Source organism: Neovison vison, chromosome 3 (genome assembly GCF_020171115.1).
Source record: "Neovison vison isolate M4711 chromosome 3, ASM_NN_V1, whole genome shotgun sequence".
Taxonomy (NCBI): Eukaryota; Metazoa; Chordata; class Mammalia; order Carnivora; family Mustelidae; genus Neogale; species Neogale vison.
Window position 1 is genome coordinate 70,493,115 of NC_058093.1, and position 7,419 is coordinate 70,500,533.

The window sequence follows — 7,419 nt, forward strand, 5'->3', positions numbered from 1 at the left end:
GCCATCAGCCACCTTGTCTCTTGAATCCTGACCTTTCCTAATCCCCTAGACACAGAAGGGAGAGAGTTCCCTCTTTTAATATTTGGCTGGCTAGTCATCCCTTTCACATGATAAAGATGGGGCTTTACCCAAGAACCTTCTTCTCAATTCCTTTTGGGAGTGCTGAAACCCTTTGTGGGTTAATTGTGAAAGCTTTTAAGGAACAATTGCTTCTTTAACAAATTCCATTCATCTGATTCCCCATAGCCTGTGTTCCATCTTATACCAGCATCCTGCCAGGGGTGAGCAGAATTTCTGACCTTCAAGTTCAAAGTTTATACCTCTGTTGGATCATCCACACAGTTGCTGGTTTTTATCCTTTGGAAACCTCGAACTGTCCACTCATGTGCCTGGCAAAGATGACAGGCAAGTTCAACTCTCAATGAATAATCTCACCTTTACCTTCTCTATCAGGTCTGCCCATTATCCAGCATCACTTTAATGACCCATCTGGTCCAATAATAATGACAGATAATTTTCTCTCTACTGGCAGTGGGAGGGCGGTGGGATGGAGAGGCGGTAAATTCTCATGCACTAATAAAATGTAACCGTAATATCAGGAAGACCACCATATTATAATGCAAAATGAAAAACAAGGTAGAATCCAGCAACAGACAAAAACAAAGATCATTGAATTGTGGTAAAGCTCAATCTCTTTCAAAAAAATATAAACAAAAAAATAATAATAAGTAAACAAAATCAAACATCATTTCAAAAGCCTGAGTCACAATGAAGACTTAAAATCTGTATGGTAGCAGAGCTCTTCAAAGATCATTCCCTGCCCGGCACATGTTTGTAGCATCAGGATAACCACTGGCTCCTACATGATGAGCTAACGTGAAGGTGTGGGCATGATTACAGTCATAAGAATCACTGGCAGGATATACACTGACATTCAGCTTCAGACAGTGTGCCATCTTAATGGAATACTGGAAAAAATCAATGACAGCTCTTTTCAAGATAAGATTTTCGGGGTGCCTGGGTGGCTCAGTGGGTTAAAGCCTCTGCCTTCAGCTCAGGTCATCATCCCAGGGTCCTGGGATAGAGCCCCACATCGGACTCTCTGCTCAGCAGGGAGCCTGCTTCCCCCTCCCTCCCTGCCTGTCTCTCTGCCTACTTGTGATCTCTGTCGAATAAATAAAATGTTTGAAAGAAAAGATTTTGAGTAGGGGACAAAGTTTAAAGGGCACAGTGATAGGAACTGTGACTGGCATTGTCTGCTATATATTTTCAAAAGAAGGTATTTGGAAAGAAATGCTTTGGAGCACTACTATTAACAGAGTTGCCACACACACACACAAAAAAAAAAACAGAGTTGCCACAATCTTGGGCATAACTAGGTCCTGTTAAGGAAAGATTTCTGTTCCATTTTTCTACCCAAAACAAAAATGCACTGAGTAGCAATAGCTCGTATTTCACTAGAAGTTTTCATGATCCTTAAATTGGAAGTGTAGTGATGAAATTTACAAGGATACTACATAAATAATCAGGTTAGTCTTATTTGAAGGATCAGAACAGCACCATCTGTTGAATTATTTCTTCATCAGATGCATCCCATTTAATAACTGGAAGATTGCATGGTTCTTTTTTTTTTTTTTTAAGTTTTATTTATTTATTTATTTGACAGACAGAGATCACAAGTAGGCAGAGAGGCAGGCAGAGAGAGAGAGAGGAGGAAGCAGGCTCCCTGCTGAACAGAGAGCCCGATGCGGGGTTTGATCCCAGGACCTTGGGATCACGAGCTGAGCCAAAGGCAGAGGTTTTAATTCACTGAGCCATCCAGGCAACCCCCAATCATAGAAATTGATCATCTCACCTTTTCCTGAAGAATGGTGATAACATTTCTGATCCTGAACTGTTTCTAACCACCAGACATCACTTGACTACCTATGACCAGTGGTCTAAAGTCATTTAATATTTTACATCATATGAGAATTGAAGGGGCAAAAACTAAGAGCTATATTTTGCATAGCAAACATGTAAAGTAATAGTTTTACATTTTTCTTGCTCTTATAAACTTAATGTCATTAATCATCATTCTTAAAATACCAAGCTCACTCTACCTTATTCTAAAACTATTGAAGTTTTTTTTTTTAAGATTTTATTTATTTGACAGACAGAAATCACAAGTAGGCAGAGAGAGAGGGGGAAGCAGGCCCCTTGCCGAGCAGAGAGCCCGATGCAGTGCTCGATTCCAGATCCCTGAGATCATGACCTGAGCCAAAGGCAGAGGCTTTAACCCACTGAGCCACCCAGGCGCCCCTTCATGGTCCTTTTTTTTTTTTTTTTTTTAAAGATTTTATTTTATTTATTTGAGAGAGAGAGACAGTGAGAGAGAGAATGAGCGAGGAGAAGGTCAGAGAGCAAAGCAGACTTCCCATGGAGCTGGGAGCCTGATGTGGGACTCGATCCCGGGACTCCAGGATCACGCCCTGAGCCGGAGGCAGTCGTTCAACCAACTGCGCCACCCAGGCGTCCCTTCATGGTTCTTTTTAATTATTTGTCACACTTGCTGAAAGAGAATGATCTGTCCTACACATTTCTATGTGACTTGCAGTCCCTTCCTAGTGGAGGCACGTATTTCCTCACTTATTAACATTAGGTTTACCCATGTGACTTGCTTCGGTTGATGACATATGAGACATAGTTGATATGTAGCATCCTAACAGAAGCTTGAGAGCCATCGCATGGTCCAACCATCATACTCTTTACACTCTGCCATAATCACGAGTGTCCGCAATAGGTGTTGCTCCTTCATCCTGTTCAACCTGCATCCTGAAATGAACATACATTGAGTGGAGAGAGCCGTACATAACCCTTTCCATGAGTAAGAAACAAACCTTTGTTGTTGTAAGCCATTAAGATATTTGCATGTTTCTTATTGCAACATAAACTAGCAAAAAGCTCATTCATACAATATCCATGCAGATTAGCACAGTAGTTATCCATTAAACATATCTGTCAACTATGCAATCTACATAAAATCCAGATGAAGTCCTCGAGTCCAAATGTCTTAGATAAAAACATGCCGCACAAAAGAAATGTAATTGATGTTAATCTTAATTTTCTACCTAGGACTTTCTCACTTATTTGGAAGGTTGATAACAAACAGGTTGTTGACATAATATATCCAGCTCCCCCATGTTCATTAAAAAGATTTTCACTGTGCTCGAATTAAGACTGTTATCAGCTTGTCTCTTCAAATAAAAACTATGGGCTTACTTTTAAGGGGATCGTCATTTTTGGTCAAAACATTACTAATTCCCAGAGGATTGTATAGAGTGAGAAATCAATTTGCATTTATGAGTTTGTATAAACAATTCAGTTGATTTCCAACATTCCCAACAGCATTAGAAGCAAAATCATGTATTAGAACAGAGCACAGAAGTACTAGGAACCAGACAGCTTTCTGTGGGATTTTATAGCTCATGAAGCTCCACACCATAATTAGTTTGTCTTTCAGTTATATTTTATCCTAAAAATCCAATTTTTACAATTTCTAGGCTTGACATCTTTAAGACCAAGTGCTGCAGCCTCACTTTTGAAGACAGAAATACTTTCAAGTTCTATCTCTACACAATGTCTTGATCATTGGTCAGATCTATGAAAACATTAGGTAAATCAGTTTCTTCATACAATGTTGGCATAAAGTGAATCCCAAGGACTGGTAAAGGAGGTCACATTCCTCATTTCTGGCCCTGGTCTTATACTTACAGATACTTTTGCCTCCATGTGATTATAAAGAGATTTACCACTTACTTGTGGGTTGTCAGACTAGGAACAAATAAAAAGACTTTGGAAAATACACCCAGGCCTTGTATAGCAGGGGGCTATCTTCCCATCAGCTTCACTTAGGGTGGCAGCACCACTAAGCCCGGTTGGGCTTCTCCATCTAAGTATCCTAGTAGTATTGTCCTCCTGGCTTTAGGAAGGGCAGCTTGCAGGTCTGTTCCTTGACTTGTACCCCAAAAGAGGACCTTCCTGAATGCCTGTTCCCCATTCTCAATCTACTCTAGGACAGGCTGACCTACTAAGCCTACTGTACTGATGGCCTGTGGACCCTGGGGATAGGATGTTCAAAAGGAGAGTCAAACAGTGACCTATTACTGCTGAAGAAATCCACATTGATTGCCCACACAAAACAGTCTGTACCTGGCTTCCCTCTTCTTTTCTTTAGGAAAGAAATATTATACTTACCAAATGGGGGAGCTTGACTCAGCCTCCAGGCCAGACAAGTTTTCCAATACTTCCACTAAGTTTAACAAACCATTCATTCAGTCACAGAAAAGAATTCTTAGACAACCCTGCCTTCATCTCCCTTCCAAGTAAACCAGCACTGTGTCCTATCACCATCATGCATTTCACTTTGACATAGGTTGTAAAACCCACATTACATTATTTTGTGGTTGTTTAAACAGTCAATTATCTTTTTAAAAGATTGAAATAATAAAGAATCCAATACATTTACCTACATTGTTACCATGTCCAATGCTCTTGATTCTCTTCGGTACTTTCATATTTCTGCCTAAAAGATTTGGAGAACACTGGTAATGAATTCTTTCATCTTTTTTAATAGGTTTTATTTATTTATTTGGCAGAGAGACAGTGAGAGAGGGAACACAAGCAGGGCGAGTGGAAGAGGGAGAAGCAGGCTTCTCACCAAGCAGGGAGCCTGATGCAGGGCTCCATCCCAGGACGCTGGGATCATGACCCGAGCAGAAGGCAGACGCCTAACGACTGAGCCACCCAGGCGCCCCTCTTTCATCTTTTCAATGTCTGAAAAGTCTTCATTTTTCCTTCATTTTTAAAAGCTATTCCAGTGTAGGATATCTATGACAGTATTTTTGTTTCAGTACTTTAAAGATGTTGCTTTTCTCTTTATTGTTTATGTTGTTTCTGTCAAGAAATGTTCTGTCATCATTATCTTTGTTCCTCTGTATGTGTCATGTCTTTTTTTTTTTCCTCTTCAGTTGTTGCTTTCAGTATTTTCTCTTTATAACTTGTTTTAACCAATTTGTGCCTTGGTGTTTTCTTCATATTTCTTGACCTTGGGGTTTGTTGAACTTCTTGGATCAAGTTTTTAATAAATTTGGAAAAATTGGGGGTTCTTATTATTGCAAAGATTTTTTTTCTGTCACTCCCACGTCCCTTTCTGTCAGGACTCCAATTACACATATATTAGGCCACTTGAAGTTGTCCCACAGCTCACTGATCCCCTGTTCCTTTTGTTTCCCAAGACTTGTTTTTGTCCGAGCTCACTGTGGGTAGTTTATACTGTCATGTCTTCAAGTTCACTCTTATTTTTTTCTGCAATATCCAATCTATAATTAATCCTATCCAGTGTATTTTTCATCTCTGTCATTGTTTTCATCCTCACAAACTCAATTTGTATCTTCTTCAGATCTTCCATGTCTCTACTCAATATATCCAATCTTTCCTCTAGTTCAGGGTTTCTCAACCTCAGCACTACTGACATTTGGGGCTGGGTAATTCTTCATTGTGGGGGCTGTCCTGGCCACTGTATAGTGATGCAACAGCCTTCGCTGCTGCCCACTAAATGCCAGTGTCACCACTTCTGCCAAATTATGACAACCAAACTATCTCCAGACATTGCCCAAGTTGCCTGGGTAGAAGCATTCCTCTATTGAAAGCTACTACTAGATTTTGGAACATACGTAATACAGTTGTGATAACTATTTCAGTATCTTAGCCTGCCAAATTCTATCATCTGTGTCAGTTTTGTCCCATTTCTATTGATTGACCTTTATCCTTATAATTCTCCTGATTTTTCACATGTCTTATAGCTTTTTAATTATTATATATTTTATTATTATATAATATTATTTATTATTATTTACATTATGAATTCTACTTTCTTGTGGATATTCTTATATTCCTATAAATATTCTTTTTTTATTTTAAATATTTTATTTATTTATTTGACAGACAGAGATCACAAGGTAGGCAGAAAGGCAGGCAGAGAGAGAGACAAGGAAGCAGGCTCCCCGCTGAGCAGAGAGCCCAATGCGGGGCTCTATCCCAGGACCCTGGGATGATGACCTGAGCTGAAGGCAGAGGCTTTAACCCACTGAGCCACCCAGGCGCCCCCCTATAAATATTCTTGTAGAAGACATGATTCCAAACATTATATTTTCTTCCTTGTAAATATTGATCAGTTTTTCATCTACTAGCAAATTAATTTTAGCGTTCCTGAATGCTGCCCTATGTGTAGGTTCTTTGGATTCCTCTTTGAAAGGGTTTTAACCTCTTACTGTTTCCCTCATTTATTAATGAATCAAATAAAAGCTCTGACATGCACTTTTTAATATTTGTGTGACAGTCATGATTTTGCCTTATTTGTAAAAATATCTCTTATTAGTAGCATATATGAATTATTGCAATGTATGTGATTATTATTATTATGTTTGAGAGGATTTGGAGAACATGTCAAACTGTCCTTTGGAACAAAGTACGTTTTTCGCTAAGTCCTGGCTTGGTTTCAAATTCTGTATGACAAATCTGGCTAGCCACCTATTTTTGTAAATAAAATTTTGTTGGCACACAGCCACTCATTCATTTACACATTGTCTCTGGCTGCTTTTGTGCTACAAAAGCAGACTTGAGAATTCTAACAGGGACCATATGACCCACAAGCCTAAAACATTTACTCTCTGGACCTAGATAGGAAAAGTTTGTTGACTCCTGCTTTCTGATTTGACACCAACCTGCTTTACCATATTAACTGCAATTCTGAAAATTCTATTACTTATTTAAGCTGAGATTGACAGGTTTTTTTCTGTACTTCCAAATGGATGTGCAATGCTGTTTGCAGGGTAGAGAGAGCATCTGCCATTTAGGAGATTAAATAGCATAGTGCTTACTATCTCCCACTGGCCTTGAAGTCAGAGTGGACAGGGTTTGAAACCACACTCCCTCACTTAGGGCTGACAGACCTCGGTCAGGCTGCTCACTCTCTAACCTCCCCAAGCCTCCATCACCTTATCCATGAAGAAGAAAGAGTATAAGCAAATAGTTGAGTTCATTCTTCTATACATAGCTGTCCAATTTTCCCAGCACCATTTATTGAATAGACTGTCTTTTTTCCACTGGATATTTTTTCTCGCTTTGTCGAACATAATTTGACCATAGAGCTGAGGGTCCCTACCTGGGCTCTCTACTCTGTTCCAATGGTCTATGTGTCTGTTTTTGTGCCAGTACCATGCTGTCTTGATGATCACAGCTTTGTAGTAAAGCTTGAAGTCAGGCAACGTGATGCCCCCAGCTTTGTTTTTCTTTTTCACCATACACAAAGATAAACTCAAAAAGGATAAAAGACCTCAACGTGAGGCAGGAATCTATCAAAATCCTAGAGGAGAACAT